Source organism: Chiloscyllium plagiosum, chromosome 9, assembly GCF_004010195.1.
Source record: "Chiloscyllium plagiosum isolate BGI_BamShark_2017 chromosome 9, ASM401019v2, whole genome shotgun sequence".
NCBI classification, from domain to species: Eukaryota; Metazoa; Chordata; class Chondrichthyes; order Orectolobiformes; family Hemiscylliidae; genus Chiloscyllium; species Chiloscyllium plagiosum.
The window spans coordinates 31,080,479-31,102,299 of NC_057718.1; the positions used below are offsets into that span (position 1 = coordinate 31,080,479).

General features: G+C 42.1%; 2 long non-coding RNA genes across 3 annotated transcripts in view; one reads left to right on the forward strand and one right to left on the reverse strand.

Annotated features, from left to right (window-relative positions):
• The first annotated feature begins 575 nt into the window (after positions 1-575).
• LOC122552739 overlaps positions 576-21,821 on the forward strand; it is a 39,527-nt gene continuing 18,281 nt past the window's right edge. Inside the window, exon 1 of one of the 2 annotated variants that reach the window (XR_006312472.1) lies at positions 576-1,087. This is a non-coding gene — a long non-coding RNA (uncharacterized LOC122552739). Of the gene's footprint in view, positions 1,088-4,941; positions 5,594-21,821 lie in introns of those variants that run through there. The other variant, XR_006312471.1, reaches the window with a different exon arrangement.
• The window catches only part of LOC122552740, a 49,223-nt gene continuing 31,399 nt past the window's right edge, over positions 3,998-21,821 (reverse strand). Inside the window, exons 2-5 of the long non-coding RNA XR_006312473.1 lie at positions 7,904-7,993; positions 6,586-6,693; positions 4,507-4,585; positions 3,998-4,261 (exon numbers count right to left, since the gene is read on the reverse strand). This is a non-coding gene — a long non-coding RNA (uncharacterized LOC122552740). The remainder of the gene's footprint in view (positions 4,262-4,506; positions 4,586-6,585; positions 6,694-7,903; positions 7,994-21,821) is intronic.

Here is a 21,821-nt window from a genome sequence, read left to right on the forward strand (position 1 = left end):
CGGTGGTCACTGCTGGGACTGCAGACTGTCCCGCCACAAGGAGAACCCAGGCAAGTCAGGGTCAGGAGTTTCAGCAAGAAAGTTGAGGGGGCGATTGTGTCCAAAAGGCTACTGGGAGGGGGTGAGTGTAGGAGGAAATGACCTTGAGTGGGAATACCTCTGCTAGGCCAAAGTATCCTGCAAAAAGGGCACCCCTGGGTAGCAATGGACTTTGCCAGTCTTACCCCACGAGATGAAATGCGCCCCTCAGATAGAATACTAGGGCTGACCCTTTCAGATACAATACTGGATGGTGGGTGGCGTCGATAGATGAGACTCCTAACACCAAATAAAAGCAGTTAGATGTGACAATTAGATGTGACTGTAATAAAATAGGTAAAAACAATGACTGCAGATGCTGGAAACCAGATTTTGGATTAGTGGTGCTGGAAGAGCACAGCAGTTCAGGCAGCATCCGAGGAGCAGCAAAATCAGTCAAGTTCTCAAAGAAAGCGTATTTAAATTTAAAACGAGGGAGAGGGATTCATGATATTTTTCAGTCACCGGTCGTGCAAGGTTGAGACTCTCAATAGACCCAAGGCTGGGAGGCCCGGCCGAACTACCCCACCCTCAAAAATGTCAGGAGTGGGGGTGGGGGGAGGGACAACTGCTGGATTCCGTCCCGCCCCCACTCCCCCACCTTCAAACCCGGATGGCCCGGCATATGTAAAATCCTTTGTTTCCACAGATATTGCCTACCTTTCTGAGTATTTCCCTGTTGTTAAGTTCAGAGATAATGTATTGAAGAATCTAGTCCATTGTCATGGAACAGAAGATTAAGAGAGTTGGCAGATGGGGGTTGTGAATCATGAAGGGGTCTGGACAGTGTAAATGGGAGAGGCTGCATGAGGAACATGAGGCGGATGAGAATGCTTTGGGAGCTGGATTCACTAATGACTTTCAATTGAGAATTGGATAAACATGTGAAGAGAAAATATATTTCAGCGTCACACGGCAGAGACGTTGCTCCTACAGAGAGCCAGCAGGATTACAATAGGTCGAATGGCATACTTCTGTGCTGCAACCATTCAGTGATTTCTCCATTACAGTAAGTAAATTGATATGCATATTTTAACGCTGGGAATACCTCAACAGATTATGCGCTGGGACATTATATTAATTAGAAGTTTGAAAATTTCAAATAAAAATAATCCACCAATGAGAAACAGTCTTTTATTTGTTGACCCATTGGAATATGTTTGCAGTGTGTATTGTGCATGTTTATAGGTTTACAGGACATACTGTAACATTCAGTACACTGCATTGTATGAAGTTTAGTTTTTGTCTCTAAATATTGTTTTTCCAGTGCACATTCCCAAGGTAAGATAGCACAATGAAAAGTAACTTGGAATGTTCTTACTTTGATTCGAATAAAGTTAGTTGACTCATGTTATGCCATTTTTCTAATTTCCCCCTGCTCTGAGTAAATGTTTGTATTCACCTTTCCGGACACAATGTCAGCTCTGCTTAGGTTGAAAGTGTTTGGTCTGCTAACGTCCGCGAATAAAAGTGTAAAATGGCCTGGGCAGCTACCTGTTAAGACGTTACATTACGGGACATTTATTATCAAAAGGCAATTATTTTATCTTTCATTGTTACTGTTCGAATTTGTTCGGGAACTCCTGCCATTCTTGTAACCGATTATCGCAATTGTTCCCTTTAACTGAAACCAGCCGTGTTTAACGTCCCCTGATTGCATTGTCACGCAGCTATTTTCCACTGGGAACCTTGAACAGCTTCTATGAAATAATTTCTCGTTCAGACTGGCCTAAGACATCATCGCTTATTTTCTGTGACTTTTTATTGATAAACATTTTTCTAAATAGTTCACCGCTGTAACCTCTGACCTGACTATTCTCCCTTACTAAACGCAGAATAGGATCTCGTCAGACTTGTTTCTTCTGTTCAGTAATGGCACGAGGTAAAACGGTACAAAAGCTAGATAAAGCCTTGTGCATTTTAAGTATATTTTCTCCTTTTCTTCAATGTTCAACCCAATTGATCAGTCATCCCGATAGTATCTTTAATTTTTCGCGTCTTTATCGTAGGAAAGCTTCCAAAAGAACACCAATTAGTTCAAAAAAATTATTGAACTAAATGAGAGATCAGGACAAGAGCTCAAAGTGTTAGTCAAAAAAGGTAGGTTTTCAAGAACCAGAGGCGCGAGCAGAATGTGGTGAATGATGCCACAGTTTGGAAGAAAGAACAGGTTAAAGGTTTCAAACTCAGCTGTCAGTAGGGGAACGTTGTCTTGCCGAAATAGCTTCATTGACTCCCACTACATTCACCCAAAATTTTCGATCTTTTGCCGACACGCGGTTTTATTACCTCAAACGCCGATAGGGCAACGCACTGTACGGACAACGTGACTCGAACCACATCACACATCCTACTTTCTACGAGGAAACAACCCAATTCTAAGTATGCACAGACAATTCTTTATAAAGTGCCTTACTAAACACAGACAACTCCATTGAATTGCAAACTTTTTGCCGTTTTAGTTTTATCGGTACAATTGGGCGAAGATCAACATTTAGAAACTGAAAAAACGTGTGAGCATATAGATTTCATATCTTCCCACTTTTTGTCCTAGGTAGTGGCTGGAGCCATATATTCGAGGAATCTCCACATCCCGAGGCGGGGGTGTGGGGGGGGGGGGGGGGGGCGTGGTTAGCACTGCTGCCTCCTCGACCCAGGGATATGGGTTAAATCCCACCTTCGGGCGACTGTCTTTGTGGAGTTTGCACATTCTCCCCTTGTCTGCCTGGGTTCCCTATGGATGCTCCGGTTTCCTCCCACAATCCAAAGATGTGTAGGTTAGGTGGATTGGCCATGCTAAATTGCCCATAGTGTGCAGGATAGCCATGAGAAATGCAGGGTGATATGGTAGGAGGGTGAGTCCAGATGGAATGTTGTTTGGAGAGGCGGTGTGTACTTGATTGGACCGAATGGCCTGCTCCCACACTATAGGGATTCTACGGTAACTTTTCAGGTAGAACTGATCATTAAGATCTAAAACTGACAGAGGATACCTCTAGCTATGGTAAGATTCAGTTTAGGCAAAATGTTCCTCCAAAGAACGTCATTTTTTGAATTAAATGCCATTTCAAAACCAATCGCATCCTTACAGGAGAGATTGCCGTGTATATATGAAGTCCTTGTTTCTTCAATCTTCCTGCGACCCTTTTAATTCATTCATGGGACGTGGACGTCATTGTTTGACCAGCTTTTATTGCCCATCCCTAGTTGCCCTTGAAAAAGTGATGGTGAGTTGCCTTATTGAACCGCTGCAGTTCAGCTGCTGTGGGTAGACCCACAAAGCCATTAGGGACGGAATTCAAGGATTTTGACCCATTCGCATAGAAAGGAAGGCCATATATTTTCAAGTCAGTGTGGTGAGTGGCTTGGAAGGGAACTTGCGGGTGGTGGTGATCCCATATATTTGCTGCCCTTTTCCTTCAAAATGGAGTACTCACGGGTTTGGAATGTATTGTCTAATGCTCTTTAGTGAATTGCGAGGTAGTAAAGAACTGACTGACTTGAGGATTCCTGCACAGGTCCTTAAAAGTGAAAGATCTGTTAGATGCATTTCCTGAAGTGTCTAAAGTCATGAGGCAAGGCTGGGATCATGTTTACAATGGGGGTTGTCACACATCCAATAATTGACATTATGTCCGACCTCACATACGCCATCTTGAATATACCAGAGCCATTTGATTATCGACATGGATCAACCTAATCTTCAGCAGGGGATTGGACGGGACCTATTTCAGACTGTTGAGTAAATGAGGTGCTTTCTCTATAGGGGAAAGTTTAATAATAATATCCGATTTCTGGAATACTCTGCCAGGAATACTTCAATGGAAAACCAAAAGTTTAACATGTTTCTGTCTAAATAAAACTATAGGCGTAAAAGTATATTTTAAAATATTATTTATAAATCTATCTGTGACTGAATTAAGCATACATGCCTATACTGCAAATTAATATGAAATAATTAGTCTTTAAAGAAATTTAATTGGAAATAGTTTGTTACTTGCTGCACACTTAAATGCCCTTCCAGTTAGGACGACGGTTTGACGGAGCAAACACTATCGAAATGCCTTAAACTTGCTGTCTTGGGATTTTTTTTTTGAAGAACTGTCGTTTTCGGCGTTTGTTTGATGCAGGATTACCATTGGTTTGAGATGTGTTGGCTCCGAGATCACATTTTCAGGAACCTCTGAAAACAAATGTGTACGTTTTAACTTTGGGAAACCCTGGGAGAACGGGTAAATCACATATTCTAAAACACCGATCGGACGGGGTCGTGTAGACGTTGCAATAAGTCAATAGAAAATGGTCGCCTTTTCTAACACCGACCGATAGTCGTTCCTCAGCATGGAATTTAAGGAAACGCATTGAGTAGTGCGTGAAGGGAGCTGTCCTAAGAAGGGCTTTGTGTGTAAGCGGAGAGTGTACTTCTACCTTCAAACATCAAGTGACCCTTTGAAGAAGCTGAACAGCTTGAATCGACGAGCAATGGTTTGTTGAAGGTCTTCAAATCCTTGTAAAACAAGCAAAGATTTCAATAAACTGGTATCGTGAAAGCACTCTGACTAACAACTCAATCTTAACCGAAAAATGCCGCGCAAGTTTTCCTTATAGTTTGCAGTATCACGGGTATCAGCCTGGTCCCGTGAATGCTGCTGTTGGGTTCTACGTTCCCTCAGCAAGCAATTCACTGAACACCACCAGCGGCGGCAGACCATGTGTGTCCTGCCCATGAAATATCCAGTTCGGCTGATCAAACAAGAAAAGCAGTAGGTAAGGTGATCCGAATCTTTTCTGTTCACAGGGTTACCTAAAGTGTCATTTGAAAAGTACGTTCTACTTGGATTAAGGTGACATCACACTTGTTGGAGTTGCCCTAAGAACCCCATTTAAAAATTAGGAATGCGGTGCCCCATTAACTCTACAGCACATGCAATATGTGAAATGCTTTACAAATGCCAGTCGTCTGGGACATCACTGAATCGGGCTAAAAGATCCCAGCCAGCCCAACAGCCCCGTGTTCAGTAACCCGCTGTGTTTTCTGTTGTGGATATATACTTAGACTAGCTCCCAGCTCCCTGTGGTAATTAATGATGCAGTAAAGTATTCAAATACATAGCCATCCACTTCTCAAAGTAAAACTCCGCTGTCGGTTTTACCAAGTAGAGAATAACGCTCCTAGTCACATATAACATGTCAAAAGGCATTTAACTCTTTGCCCATTTATATGTTTGCGGAAGCTTCATCCCGAGATCTGAAAATCCTGCTACCTGCCAGATAGTTGCTTCGAAGCACCCGTCACTATTTCGTCTGTCCAGTTGACAGCACTTCAGAGCGAGGAGTCGAAAGTGATATGCCATCAACGTTTAGCTCCACACCAGCCAGGAGCCGTGAGACGCCTTCAGCTCCACCCCCAATGAAAATTGCAGAGTCAAGGACATGAACGGCACAGCTGAGGTTTCTCTCGGGCAGTGACATTGGGCTAACTCTTGCCATTGTGTTCGGCAACTGGAGATTGGAGGTACAATAGCGATATACTTTCTGAGTTGCTATTTTGAAGATAACCAACATTAAATCACAGCAGTTTCATTATGCACTGGAAAAGATAAATATAGAGTGCAGCGTGTGTCTGATCTTGCAGTGAAGCTTTTGACACGCCTTACACCAGGGGTTTGCGAGAAGAGAAGCGAGAATAAATGTTGATTAATCCGGGGCCAATGTCTTTCTGTTATGATTTATTAACGATACAACAAGTTAAAATTAAAGTGCGAATATATTCCGGAGCAGCTACTTTAAAATATAGCTGGAATTGTTAGGCACCATACAAAACTCTTCATTCTTATAATGCGAAACGGTAATAAATGTGTGCATGAATTGCGCCGCCAGGCGTGTTTCTGATTCCTTAAGGCAGATAACTTTCCAGAACCCCAGCCATTAATGAAAACCAACACACTCGCACGAGGAAAAGGTTTACTCATTTAAAGAACATCGAGGTTCCAGTGAGAAAAGAGCCGAACTTTTCCACCGGGTCTTAAACTGACAACATTAAAAATGTTTCTTTTGGCCTTCAAGACGGGGGGTGAGGGGGTGGGGGAGGGGGAGGGGGATTAGTGGGACGAATGGATTTACAATGCGAGAACTAAAATTGCCTATCGCGTCCAGTCAGGTTATCTCTAAGCAAATCAGCTCACTTGCACATGTGTCAGAGGTCACTCACGGAGCCCAGGTGCTGTCCAAACATGCGTTTTTTCACATGTCTGCAATCTAAACCAGGTAGCGACTTCAACTTTCGTCTGTCATATGGCTGTTTTGAGCTTAGACTGGCCACCTTCCTTGGACACCAAGTCCTGAATGGGACTCATTCCCAGTGCTTCTGCCTCAGAGGAGGCGGTAGCCACTGCGCCATAGACTGTCCTGTCCTTCAGATGTGCATAGATGCCGGAAATAAACATAAATGCCTCAATCTTGAAACCTGTACCTGGTTTTAGTTTTATAAATTTATAGTAGTCTTACTTCGGAGGGGAGCAGTGTTGTTTCTGAGTCACAAGGTCCTGAGCTCAGGTGCCCACACCAGGACTTGAATCCAAAAGTCAGAGCTGGTACTCCTGTGCAGCAAGGAACCTGTGGCAAAAAGAATATCGCAAAGTTGTGAAAAGACATGAAGCATTTACAAGAGCACATGGATAGGTTAAGTGAGTGAGTCAGACAGTGGCAGATGGAGTATAATGTGAAAAATTATGATTTTTTTCACTTTAGCAGCAAATTTTAAAAAAATGTATAGTTGAAGCAGAAAGAGATCTCAGAACTGTGAAGTACAAAGGGATCTGAGTGGCCTGGTACATTCCTCTCACAACGTTAGTTTGCAGGCACAGATGGTGGTATATTGAATGTTGCTATTTACTGCAAGGATATTGGAATATTAAAATAAGGAAGGTTTGCTACAATTGTATGGGGTGAGACCATATCTGGAGGACGGTATTGCTCTCTCCATGGACGCTGGATGACCCGCTGTGATCTCCGACATTTGTTGTTTTCACTGTAGTTTCGACCTCCTTATTTAAGAAAATACATAATTGTGTTGGAAGAATTTTTAGAAAAGATTCACTTTACCGACTCCTGTCTGAGCGTGTTATTCATTGGAGAAGGATTGGATAGGATGGGCCTGTATTCATCAGGGTATAGACTAATGACAGCTGTTCTGATTGAAACGATTCTGAGAGGATTTGACAATGTGAAAGCTGAAGAGATGTTTCCCCTTGTTGGAGAGACTAGAACTAGGGGAAACAGTTTAAGTAGAAAGAGTCTTCCATTTAAAAACAAAATGAGCGTTTTTTTCTCTCCCAGATGGTCTTCAATATTTGGAACTGTCTTCCCGTGAGACTGGAGAATGGCGGAGGCGGGGTCATTATATTTTCAAGGGAATGGGAGGTACGTTTTTGACTAACAAGGGGAGCAGGTGTGGTCAAAGGATAAAGGGCTCGGCAGGATACGGAAGTTAAGGGTACAATCAGATCAGCCCTGATTTTACTAAATGGAAGAGCAGGGTCAAGGCGCCGAATGGCATATTCCAGCTTCTCGTGCTTAGTTGGTAGATATGTTCATGAGAGTTACTCTCAGTTAAGAAGTTTGAGCAAACTTTCAGCATCCTATGACACAATTCCATTACAGGCCCGAGTGTTATCACAGGCAAAATTTATTCGTCAATAAACATCACCAAAGCAGATGTTCAATTCATTATCACCTTGCTGTTTGTGGGAACTTGCTGTGCACAAATTGGCTGTCACTTTTTCCTCCCGTGACTACACTCCAATGCTGGAAACCAGAGTTTTACCTTTCTTTGGCGCTAAAGCCCTTCGAGCGGTCGGTTGTCCTAAAATACATTCCATTTTTTCTCAGTTTTCCGTCCCTCTGAGGATATTACCTTGAAAACAAGGTGAAAATCAGTATTAGTTCCAGACAATTTCCAAGAAGCACTTGAATGCAGACCTTTTTGACGTTTACCTAAATTCTAAAGGTAATGTTTAAAGTGGCAATTGGAGGTCTTCACAATGCTAATATTAATTACGCTGGCACGTTTAACTACAGTTACATAAAAAATATCAATCTCAACCTCAATTTAGACACTTACAAGGCTAGGTGGGACTTATTACAGTTAAACACCACAGTGAAGTGTTTTTTGTACTGGAGTTAAGTCGGTTCTCGCAAAATACACGGGGACATGTTGTGGGTAGAGATATGTCGGGGAGAGCGGAGCACAACGCAGCTTTCGACACACAAACTACTTGCAACCAAATAAAATTCCACGCTAAAATTGTGTTTAACATACTTTAGACGATTGCCAAAAATGAATGAAAAATACAACTATAGGTTAACTCCCTGGTGAATTCAGTGCAGTTTATCTTGAGATTCCCAGTCGGGGCGAATTGCTTGGCGGTTCGCTAACATGTTCAATTCCGCCGTCGGCTCTTCCTTTTCGGTTTTTAAAGCACGCTCAGCTGTCTTTATCTCCAGCAAATTTGCGATAATGGGGAATAACTAATTTCTGCAACAGTGTATAGACCTCAAAAAGGAAATGATTTGCATCTGAATGTCTAACAGCTATCAGGACATTTTTTTTAAACTGCAGTTGCTGAAAACCAGAGTTTTAGCTTTCAGAATGTTGTGGCATGTGACATCACGTCCCGCTCAACACTTTATCTGAAGTTGTTCAAGATCCACAGGTTAAAGCCAGGCCTTTCGCTGCATTCACTCGGCCGGTTCACTGTATTGTTTTCCAGCTAAGGACGCACAATTTCCTAGTTTCAGAATGACTGCATATATAGCAGGGTATGATTTGTACTTTTAAGTTCAAAATGTCGACAGCAGAGTCGAATCTGGGGCACAAACAATCGTCTCGATTGTTCACAATGGAGCCGATTGTACTCCCCTTCCTCGCTTGTGACACCTTTTCTCACGGGCACCTTTCAGAGCAACCCCAGAAGCTGCTTGTCCTTTGTCCATTTTCAGGCGAGTGTACAATGCGGAGGGCTAGAGTTACACGAACTCGTCTGTAATGGATATTTGCCACTGAACCAGCTGAATTCCTGGAGATCAGGCAGCACTTACATAGCTCGTTCTACCTGTTTAGCTTGAATTGATACAAATGAAAGTTCGTCCCTCACCCCTCAGAGGGAACAGGCAGAATTCTTTGTTCTCGCCCGAAGTAGTGTTACAGTAGAAGTGACGGCCTTTTCCAAGCGTGACTCAAGAGGTGACCTGATCTTTCTGGGAAAAGGAGAGTTTCAAAACGCCTTGACTGCGGGCACTCGAAAGTGCAAATTCCAGACAAAAGGCTCCACAAAACGTCAGTCAGCCATATCGATGTAAACAAAGAAGCTCAAAGGGATCCAAAATATTAAGAATACCGCTTCTTCCACTTTAATGCACACTTTTAAGTCCCAACTTTATAACGGTTGCCTTTGCGTACCCCTTTTAAAACCATCACTTTGGTCAAAATGAAAACAATGCTTTTGATTTGAGGTTTAACGTTGTCTTGGGAATACACTCCGGTGTATGTGAGCTTGGAAAACACGCTGAAAGGGAAGTAGTTATCAGGCGGCACGGGGCTGAAAAGACTTCTGCTATCACTTTCAGGAGCGTCGGCTGCAACATTTACAGAAAACCTTTTGGAAATGGTAAATCCTAAGCCGACAAGAGAAAGGGATTTTCGACGAGCGACCAAGAACCAAGAATTGCCCCTGAATAAATAGTTCTTCGGCGGAATGAGTGTGTGCTGGTGCACTAGGTCCCCTTCAGAATTAGATTTGAGCACCATGTACTGAACACAGAACATCTGCATGTTTGGTTCGCGTTCTCGACAAATAGTGACATATGTGGAGATCATTGGCACTTTGGTCGATTTCCGACAGGGGAAGACACCATTATCAATCAACTGTGTTTTATCAATTACCAGTGATTCTCGTCGCTCACCGTGGTTTGTTCTGTTAAAATATCCCAAAGTATTTTAAAGAGTTGCCAGCAGCAGTTTAAGGTTACAGCTGAAAGAACTTTAGCAGGTGAAAAGTGTCAAACATGTCACAAAGCAGACTCCGGAAATGAATGGACTGTGATGCTACAGAATAAACCTTTCACATCTGGTTTGTTAATCTGTTAAAAGCATTTTTAAAAACCGCTAGATGCTGTTCATATGATATTCCTTGTGCTCATGGCGAGTTTCAACAGTAGTTCTTTTGCCCGTTGTTTTCGACTAGTCTCCGCTTTCTTTATTAGAAGAACAAGTCTTTTATTCTATCCAATTGCTGTTATATATTTGTCATACCTTCGCAATGAAATCACTGTCTGGACTCAAAATATGATTTTGCCTTAAGGCCGTGTGCGAGCACGAGAGAAAATAAAACACATTCACCAAAGTACATTTATGAGACAGAATAACTATGCGTCTGAGACACTCATGCATCTGTGTGTATGATAGCGAATATATATGAGGTAGAGAGCTGCGTGTGAGGATGAGGGAGAGACGGAGAGGAATGTATATGCATGAGAGAGAATGGGTGTAAAAAGTGAAAATGTATGTCTTAGAGAATACGATAGAACACACCCTATTTGAAGCAGTATGCGTTTAGGGGAACGTGTTTCAAGTTTGCACGTGTGAGGTGTAGTCCTTGTTTTACCAGGCAGAGATAGTATGATAATAACATATAGGTAAAAACAATGACTGCAGATGCTGGAAACCAGATTCTGGATTAGTGGTGCTGGAAGAGCACAGCAGTTCAGGCAGCATCCGAGGAGCAGTGAAATCGACGTTTCGGGCAAAAGCCCTTCAGGAATAAAGGCAGAGAGCCTGAAGGGTGGAGAAATAGAGAGACTCCCTGAGATTCTTGTAGAGAGAGGAGGAAAACTTCTTCAAGGCAAGCATCCTTGCAAGAGCAGTAGGGTTAAAATCAATGAGGTAAAACCAATGATAATAACATATCCCCAGTTCATCCAAGCGTGACAATTTTGAAACAGATCGTAGTTTCTTGATCCACCAACAGTGTTGGCGGTTTGTTCCACAGTGTGAAAAATCGTTCTCCAGAATGTCCTAGTTTCTTGCAATGTCCTAAATGTGTGCTTGCACAACTGCTTGCATTTAAGTTTTGCATATGACGATATAGATCGAATTTGTTTGAAACTTCCAATTTTAAACACATCTGCTGCCTTTCCTTTAAATATTCGTATTCCAAGAAAGAAAAAGGGTAATCCATCTTTCTTATGCATCATTCCCTGATGTTTTGAGTTCAACTCTGTAGGTCCCTCTGTACCACATCCAAAAAAACTCAACAATCTTTCTGAAATAGGAAGATCAAAAGTGTATGCAGTATTCCAGATGTGATCTTGCTAAGCCAACAGTTTTAAAATGAACATTCTGAATTTATATGTCAGTCCCCTGCTATGTACTTTGCTGGCTTTCATTTCTTAGTAGTTTAGGAACCTACTGCTAATGGTTTTAATGAGCTGTCCACCAAAACAAAAAGATCTCTCAACCTTCTGTCTGCTACATCTCATAACCGTTTATTTCCTTGCATTAAATTGAATCTTGAATTATGCCATCCACTAAACAGGCTTGTTAAAATTCTTCTGAATATGTATGCATTGATTTTCATCACTTGACCCTCCTCCCAAATTGTTTTTTTCAGCAAATTTGTTCATCTAGATCATTTCTGGAGTAAGAAACTATAGTGGATCCAACTGAACCTTGCAGCATTCATCTGGTAACTGGCTGTGAACCAAATATCTGTCCATATTTTGTTACATGTTAAAATTCATTTTACAGAGTATGGGCCCGACTAACAAAGCCAGCATTTATTGCTTTATTAAGCTTCTTGAGTGTTGTTGGAGCTGCACCCATACAGGGAAGTGAAAGTTATTCCATCATGCTCCTAACTGCTGCTTTGTAAATGACCAGACAAGTTTTGGGAGTTAAGAGGTGAATTGCTAACTGTAGAATGCCCTATGCATTCCATTATCTATTATAAACTTTGCCAATCCAATTTGATATATTTTCATTTCTGTCTGACCTGATGTAGCAGCCTATTATGTGGGACAACATCAATGTCCAATTCAATTGCATTCTATATTTTCACTAGAACCATAGGAAGCAATGACTGCCAGTGTTCATGCCGCAATCCTGATCAGAACCTAGATGTGCTGTGGAAGCAAATGATCCTATCAGCAGAAAGTTTCGTGCAGAAAATTTAAGGATTCCAAGAGAATTCCCTTGCAGAATTCCAGCCATCACAGAATCATGACCTTCAACATTGTGTTTTATGCAAAATGGCATTCTCTCCAAATCTTGCAACTTAATATTGAGGGCCTATCAGTTATTTAACAAAACTTTATTGGATGTTTTGCCTCTCAACACTTCATCTACATCATTCACCTACGAGAGACCAATATTGTAACTGAAGAAGCAGATCGCTTTTACATCAAAGTCTTTAACTCGCTGTGTTATTCACCTCACAGTAAACACAGGTGTGTCAGTATCTGATCTGACATTATTGTGTAGCCAATCTGTCAGCATGCCATTCTGTGACACAATTAAGGACTAAGGTTTCCATATTGAAAATATTTATATGACCACAATGTCCTCAAAGAAATCCAACAAATTATTCAAGCATGATCTTGCACATTTACAGCCATGTGGGCTGTCTCAGCTTAGCCCAAGCCCCTTACATTACCCTTCATGATTCCCTTCATGATATATAATTTAGTGATTCATCCCTAATTGAAATTGGGAGGTCACATTTCCTATTTTTCAATTCTCTGACATATGGTTTGATTCCTGGCTACTCTGAAAGGTGTGGGAAGGTTCACAATCATTTAACATGGTTTGAGAACCTTCAGAATTAAAGTTAAATGTTCAAAGGGTCTTGTGAATCTTGAGTTTCAACCACGGACCAATATGCTGACTACAAATAATTGTTTTTCTCAGTCTTGCTTCACTTTTAAAATATACCCCAACCTTCAACAGTTTGTCCCAATTTCTTCTCTGAATAGTATTTTTGTTAAAGTCCACTCACATTTGCAATTTATTTATCTTACTTATGTAGAGAGACCATTTTTGTTTGGTGGGGAACTCTGAATAAAGAGACACAAATCTCAAAATTATAGCTGAGCATGTTATGAGTAAAATAAGGAAGCATTTTTTCATAAAAACATTGCAAAAATCTGGATTCATGCTAAAAAAAGTGTTTGCTATGATAATTCAAATATTCAGGAATGGGATAGCTTTTTGTTTATAGATAGAGTTACCATTGTATGAATTGAGTTAAGCAGGACCACCACAAAATATTGAAAATGAATTCATAAATTGAATGACTTATTCTTATTTTCATATGCCAAAACAGTTCAAGCAATCATCACAATAGGTGTAGTGGACAGCAAAGAGGGTTACCTCAGATTACAACAGGATCTGGACCAGATGGGCCAATGAGCTGATGGAATATTGCATGCAATTCTGATCTCCTTCCTTTCGGAAAGATATTGTGAAACTTGAAAGGGTTCAGAAAAGATTGACAAAGATGTTGCCTGGGTTGGAGGATTTGAGCTATAGGGAGAGGCTGAACAGGCTAGGGCTGTTTTCCCTGGAGCGTCGGAGGCTGAGGGGTGACCTTATAGAGATTTACAAAATTATGAGGGGCATGGATAGGATAAATAGACAAAGTCTTTTCCGTGGGGTCGGGAGGTCCAGAACTAGAGGGCATAGGTTTAGGGTGAGAGGGGAAAGGGGAAAGATATAAAAGAGACCTAAGGGGCAACTTTTTCACACAGAGGGTGGTACGTGTATGGAATGAGCTGCCAGAGGATGTGGTGGAGGCTAGTACAATTGCAACATTTAAGTGGCATTTGGATCGGTATATGAATAGGAAGGGCTAGGAGGGATATGGGCCAGGTGCTGGCAAGTGGGACTAGATTGGGTTGGGATATCTGGTCAGCATGGACGGGTTGGACCAAAGGGTCTGTTTCCATGCTGTACATCTCTATGACTCTATCTATCACTGGGCCACTAAAGCAAAAACTCAAGTGCTTAAAGGAGAGCTCCCTGCAAATGCTGGACATAACCTATGTTGCAGTATTGCAGCGTGCTATGTGATCCACAGCATGACAGTTTAGAAGATTGCAACTGGAGAAGGCAGAAGAGTTGTCAACTGTTAAAAAGCAATTGAGTGAAGGAGACGAGGAAGAGGAAGGATAAAAGCACATTCCTTTGTGACAAATGATGAACTCACTGCCAAACACAATAATGGTCTTGAAATCTTTCCTAGTGTACATATGAACACATTTGCCTTTCTTAAAATTTTTATGCAGTGCATAATTCCCACAGGCTCTTCTCACAAGTAACTGCTTTGAAATACTGCACTTACATCTATTGAGACTCTTCAGATGCTTGTAAATGATGACTGCGGGGGTCACAAACTTGAGAGTACTGACTGCAGACTGAATCATTTCAGTTACAGCTGTGATAGCATAGTAGGTCAGGCAGCATCTGAGGAGCAGCAAAATCAACTTTTCGGGCCGGAGCCCTTCATCAGTGGGAGAATGGATGCTTGTGGATTTGGTGTCAATCAAGTGGGCTGCTTTGTCCTGGATGGTTGAGCGCTGCTTGGGCTGCACCCATTCAGGCAAGTAGGGTCTATTCCATTACCTTCCTGACTTGAGTCTTCTAGATGACGGACTGGCTTTGGGAAGTGAGGAGGTGAGTTTCTTGCCATGGTATTCCGAGCCACTGTCCTGTCCTTGTAGCCACTGTATCTATGTAGTGAGTCCAGTTGAGTTACTGGACAGTGATAACCCCAAAGATGGTGATAACGAGGTATTCAGCGAAAGCAATAACATCGAGAGTCAACGGGCAGTGATTAAATAATCACTTATTGGAGATGGACATTGCTTGGCATTTGCAGCATGCCCTTCTTTGGGAAGGTGTTGCTAAACTTGAGAAAGTGCAGACAAGATTTACAAAAATGTTGTCAGTATTGGAAGGTTTGCACCTTAGGGAGAGGCTGAATAGGCTGGGGCTACATTCCTTGAAGTATCAAATGTTGAGGGGTGACCGTATAGAGGTTTATAAAATCATGAGGGGCATGGATGAGGTGAATAGCCAAGGTCTTTTTTTGTAGCATTTGGGTGTCCAAAATGAGAGGGAATGACTTAAGCTGAAAGGGGAAAGAACTAAAAAAGATTTGAGGGGTAACCTTTTCACACAGAGGGTGGTGGTTGTATGGAACAAGCTGCCAGACTAAATAGTAGAGGCAGGTACTACATTTAAAAGGCATCTGGATGGGTATATGAATAAGAAACATTGAGAGGACAATGGGCCAAATGCTGGTTAATGGGGCTGGGTCAGATTGGGATGTCTGGTCAGCATGGACGAGTTGGACCAATGGGTCTGTTTCCATGCTCTGTGACTCTATGACTCTATGAGAGAATGTGAGGGTTACAGATGCTGGAGAATCATAGACGAAAAGTGTGGCACTGGAAAAGCACAGCAAGTCAGGCAGCATCTGAGGATCTGGAGAGTAGATGTTTTGGCCATAAGCCCTTCATCAGGAATGTGACTCTATGATTTTATGACTAGTTCTTCATGTTTATGCATGAATAGTATATGGTCATGTAATAATATGAAGATTAGCTTATAGATATGATTGAAATAGCATTTGCTCATGTATTTCGGCATAAGTGGGGTGTATTAGTAAATATTGACTAGTTCTATTAAATTTGAACATGTGCTGCTGCAAGAGCACAGCAGGTCAGGCAATATCCGAGGAGCAGAAAAATCGAGGTTTCAGGCAGCCCTTCCTGATGCAGGGCATTTACCCGATTTCCTTGTTCCTCGGATGCTGCCTGACCTGCTGTGCTTTTCTAGCACCACACTCTTGAGTCTAATCTCCAACATCTGCAGTCCTCACTTTCGCCTGGTTCTATTAAATCCTCTAGTATAGTGGGTGTTGCCTATTCTCATGAAACTGCCCTCCTTTTTATCCATTTCACTCATTACAAAACCCACCAACTCCCACAGTTAGCCTTGATAATACTGTTTCGCACCCTGCTTCCTGTGTGGGCGCTATTTCATTTTCCCAGTTTCTATATTTCCATTCCATTTTGTTCTGATGACTCCATCTTCCATGGGAGGGCTGGGGTTGGAATGGGGGAGGAGGAGAGGAGGTAGGTGGTCACAATGTCCACCTTTCCCCTCACTGAGGATTCTTGCTTCTATGGTTGACAGGGCCTTCAGGCATTTCTGATCCTTTTCCTGCACTTCTTCTTCCCTTACCTCTTCCATCACCCCCCATAACAACAATATGGTTCCCCGGTTCTCACTTTCCACCCCACCAGCATCTGTGTCCAAAGGATCATAAGCTGCCATTTCTATCACCTCCAATAGGATGCCACCACCAGGCACATATTCCCCTCCACCTCCCTTGTCAGCATTCTGCAGGGACCATTTCCTCCAGCACAACCTGGCCACACCTCATTCACTCCCAAAACCTCCCATATCACATGGCACCTTCCCATGCAATTACAGGAAGTGCAACACTCTCCCTAACCGCCTCCCTCTTCACTAGCCAAAGTCTCAGACAGATGTTTCAAGCAATTCAGTGATTTATCTGCACTTTATTCAATCTAGTCTGCTGTGTTCATTGCTCACAATGTGGTGCTTTGAACACTGGGGAGACTAATTGCGGAGTGGTAGCCGTTTTTCCAAACACCTATACTCAATCAGTAAAAATGACCCCAAGCTTCCTGTTGCTTGCCACTGCAACACTACACCATGTTCTCACGTCGACAAATTCTGTCTCAGGCCTACTGGAGTGCTGCAGTGATGCTCAGTGCAAGCTGGAGAATCAGCTCTTCATCTTCTTCCTTGGTACCTGGACTCCATATTGAGATTAACAGTTTCAGAACATGATCACCCTCCTCCATGGCGGTTTTTGTCCCCACACCTCATTCCCTGCTTTGTATGGGACTCCCTCTGCTCAGCAAACTCATTTTCAACTATTCACATTTCTCCTTAGCATCCTACCCAGCACTTATTGCTCTCTATGCTATCTCTTTGTTTGCCTATTCTTTTCTCTGTCTGGGCACCATTTCAATGTGCTCTACTTACAAAATCAACATCCCCCTTTCCTAGCTTTCAGTTCTGGCTAAGGCTCACTGGACATGAAATATTAACCGTTGAGTTTCTCCAGTAAACTCTGTTTTTGCTCCTTTTTGTTTTGCTAACTGCTGCTTTGCTTTACCAATCGCTCAGGTTGGAGAACTTGTTCAACGTTTTCTTCCCCAACTATTATATGCTATCCCTAGTTCTGAAGAAGGGTCATTAAACACGAAACATTAACTCTGATTGCTGTCTATAGGTGCTGCCAGACCTGCTGAGCTTTTCCAGCAATTCCTGTTTGTAGATGCTATCCTCTGCTGCAGTGCAGTAACAGCACGCTTTTATGGTAAAATGGCTCATTCATAAACAATCATGGGCACCATTGAATGCAAGAATATTGGCCCGAACAATGCACCAATCATAAATAAAACGTGGACAAATAGTCATTTTAAAAAAAGATATTTGTTCCAGGAAAGTGATAACGGAAAAGCACACAACCTCCCCCACATTAGTCCATTTGGAAATGAGGAGAGTAGATTTCTTAGAAGTCTTACAATGAATATAAGCATTTAAATATGAAGCACACGAAATTCAAAATCTAACAATATGCCCGCAATGTAGATGTACACTGTTAATCATAGTTGTTAAGTGGAAGTTCATTTTTTCATAGTTCATCTTAGCAAACGAGGAATTGGATACTTTAAAAATTCTGTCTTACTTAAACCATTATGTTCCACGTTTAACCTCCTGACTATTGCAGCTCCCTCACAGTTTGCTAAGAAATTTATGATCATCAACGTCCCGAATAGCTCCTGACCGGCTGAGTCTGTAGAAGGAACATTATCCAAGTGCTTACCTTGATGACCGACAGTTGTCAATCGCAAATCGTCATGGTGACACGCCCAACGTGTAACAGAGAGTTTTAGCTCTGGGAAACAACTAAACGTTCGTGTGGAATATTGCAGCAACCTTTGCTTCGACACCTTAGCAATCCATTAAAATAGTGTTAAAATCGTCCTCAGAACTGCTCTCGACCTCAGAAATTTTGAATTTAATTGAATTTATTTCTCACATTGCACGGTCACCAACCCAGTGCAACAATTCACGAGAGATCAAAGAGATCAAAGATGAACAGCTCCCTTACACAATCGAATGACTAAACCTACATCTCTCTTCAAATGTATTTTAATAGTTTAGCAGCTGCCGTCGGCTATATTTAGGCATGGCTGGGATGCAAAAACCATTGGGTAAGGAACAGGCGTTAAACTGTTCCAAAAGAACAATCAGTTTCCTAATATGTTGACGGACACAGTATTAGACAACAAAGGTAATGACATGCTGTTTATTCATTATACGGGCAATGGCGGTTTACACTACTGCACTTGTATTATAAAACCACATACGCATGGGATAATGTTACCGGCCGTTCTGGTAATATAATAGTACCATGTTACTGTAGCACCCTATTAACAAGTTAGAGTTGATTGAAATTTTAGCATATTCCAGTAGTGGAAGAGCAGGGGAGTATTAGAGATAGGAGGTAGGAGTAGAGGAGTACACGAGGTCATATAACTGCCGTACTGATCACTCACACAGCAGCACCAACGCCAAACACGGAGTTAGAAATATTGCAGCTGGACACTGCGTTGTTTGTCGAATGTGCGAAGAGAATGCGAGAAAGAAGTGAATGACTGCTGGCCAGCACACGAGTGACGCGATGTTACATATAGATGTTTCAAAAAGAACGACTTTTTCTTGATTTACTATAGAATGAATGTGTCTGTAAATCGTCCAAACTTCTCTCCACCGCACATCATTCACCACTACTGTCCCTTTGCTGGATACTCTATGATGTATAATATTACCGTATATTATTGACAGCAACGTGGACTATTTAAAGTACCACTTTTAAGTTATAGTATATGGGCCGCTTTTTTTTCAATGACATCAGTGACATCGATGGAATTTTTTATATTTGTTGGGTTGGAGAATGCAACTCCAACTGAAATCATTCGATGACCTGCACATGAGATATGTGACAGGTATTCGATCACAGGCAGAGGGAAAGGGCATCCTATTCACGAAGCAAAAGTAAAATGGCATTCACTCAACAACAGAAGATCGATATATTGCTTCAAGTTGAAAAATATGCTTCAAGAATGCAACCTAACGACATTAGAAGCGCATTGAGAGGACTTCGGGAAAGGAACTTGAGGCGAAAATACCTATGTATTAAATGAAAAACTACAATTAATTTATAGAGTCATAGAGATTTACAGCACGGAAACAGGCCCTTCGGTCCAACTTGTCCATGCCGACCAGATATCCCAACCTAATCTAGTCCCACCTGCCAGCACCTGACCCATATCGTTCCAAACCCTTCCTATTCAAATATCCATCCAGAAGCCTTTTAAATGGTGCAATTGTACTCACCTCCACCACTTCATCTGGCAGCCCATTCCATACGCGCACGACCCTCTGCACAAAAAAGTTACCCCTTAGATCTCTTATGTTTTTCCCTTCTCACCCTAAATCTGTGCTCTCTAGTTCTGGACTCCCCCACCCCAGGGAAAGAGACTGTCTATTTATCCTATCCATGCCCCTCATGATTTTATAAACCTCTATAAGGTCACCCCTCAGCCTCCAGCACTCCAGGGAAAATAGCCTTAGCCTATTCAACCTCTCCATATAGCTCAAAACCATCTGAGAAAACTAATTTTTCCTCATCTCAGTCACAAATAACTCAACACTTACTCTGAGACTTTGCTCCCCAGTTATTAATTTACCAACCAGGTAATAGCTTCTCAACATTTACCCTATCAAGACTCTCAGAAATGTATATGTTTCAAATAGATCACATCTCATCCTTCTAATTCTAGCAAGAATAAGGCCTTTCTACTCAATCTCTCCTCATAGGACAACATTCTGAACCCAGGTGTCATGTACAAGAGGGAAATGTGAATTGACTGGCTTGCTTTGATGACACCTTTTTCAAACCCATTCTGTGATGTAAAAGATAACTGAAGGACCATCAGCACCACGTGAAGCATAATTGGTTTCAATGGCTTACTTTCAAAATTTTGTTTTTTGGGGTTCAATTGTGTTGGTTTGACTGGAATCTGTTCATACAAGTGGGGGCTGTGACATTCCAGAGAAATGATGAGTTAGTATTTGTCATGGTAATTACTGGAAATTTCGAGAAGCAGCCAATTTACCCAATTTGTGTTTGATAGTAGCCATTTTAAATCCAGCATGAATCAACTTTTTTTAAAACAAGATAATATCTTTTTTTTAAGTAAAACAATCGAGGATTTTTCTCTTCATGCCTTCTGTGCAAGACACTGGAAATCAATCTAATGAACTGGCATCAAACTGCCTTTAAAGAAAGTATCTCCGTCCTTGTGTATATGTTATTCCAGGTTTGGCTCCACATGCAGCAGGGCTTCCTTTTACTTGCGCATAAAACCTTTTTGAATTAAAGTTAGAAAACTAGTTACTTTTCTGATTACTTGTTGAAAATGCTTTGAAATCTCTGAATTTCTGAAATTAATATTCAATAAGTTCTCACCATTTAACAAATACTGTTTTCCTATTCTTCTAGCCAAAGTAAGAAATCTCAAATTTCCTCAGTTTATATTCTATCCGTCTCATGCTTACCCACTTACTTAAGTGGTTTATATCACTTTGGAAAATCTTTGAAATCTTTCATGGTTTTGCATGAGCCTTGCATAATCAGTAAACTTGCATATGCTCCAAGCAATCCTCCAATCAGTTCGTTCAAATCATTAATACTAAATTGTAAATTGTAAGTATGTCAGGTCCCAGTAGTGAGTCTCATGGAACTGCACTAATAACTGTCTGTCAGCCTGAACATGTACATTAGCTGAAAATGTGTTGCTGGTAAAGCGAAGCAGGTCAGGCAGCATCCAAGGAGCAGGAGAATTGACGTTTCGGGCATGAGCCCTTCTTCAGGAATGAGGAAAGCGTGCCAAGCAGGCTAAGATAAAAGGTAGGGAGGAGGGACTTGGGGGAGGGGCGTTGGAAATGCGATAGGTGGAAGGAGGTTAAGGTGAGGGTGATAGGCCGGAGTGGGGGTGGGGACAGAGAGGTCAGGAAGAAGATTGCAGGTTAGGAAGGTGGTGCTGAGTTCAAGGGTTGGGACTGAGACAAGGTGGGGGGAGGGGAAATGAGGAAACTGGAGAAATCTGAGATCATCCCTTGTGGTTGAAGGGTTCCTAGGCGGAAGATGAGGCACTCTTTCTCCAGCCGTCATTTTGCTATGGTCTGGCGATGGAGGAGTCCAAGGACCTGCATGTCCTTGGTGGAGTGGGAGGGGGAGTTGAAGTGTTGAGCCACGGGGTAGGTTGGTCCGGGTGTCCCAGAGGTGTTCTCTGAAACGTTCCGCAAGTAAGCAGCCTATCTCCCCAATATAGAGGAGGCCACATCGGGTGCAGCGGATGCAGTAAATGATGTGTACGGAGGTGCAGGTGAATTTGTGGCGAATATGGAAGGATTCCTTGGGGCCCTGGAGGGAAGTAAGGGGGGAGGTGTGGGCACAAGTTTTGCATTTCTTGCAGTTGCAGGGGAAGGTGCCAGGAGTGGAGGTTGGGTTGGT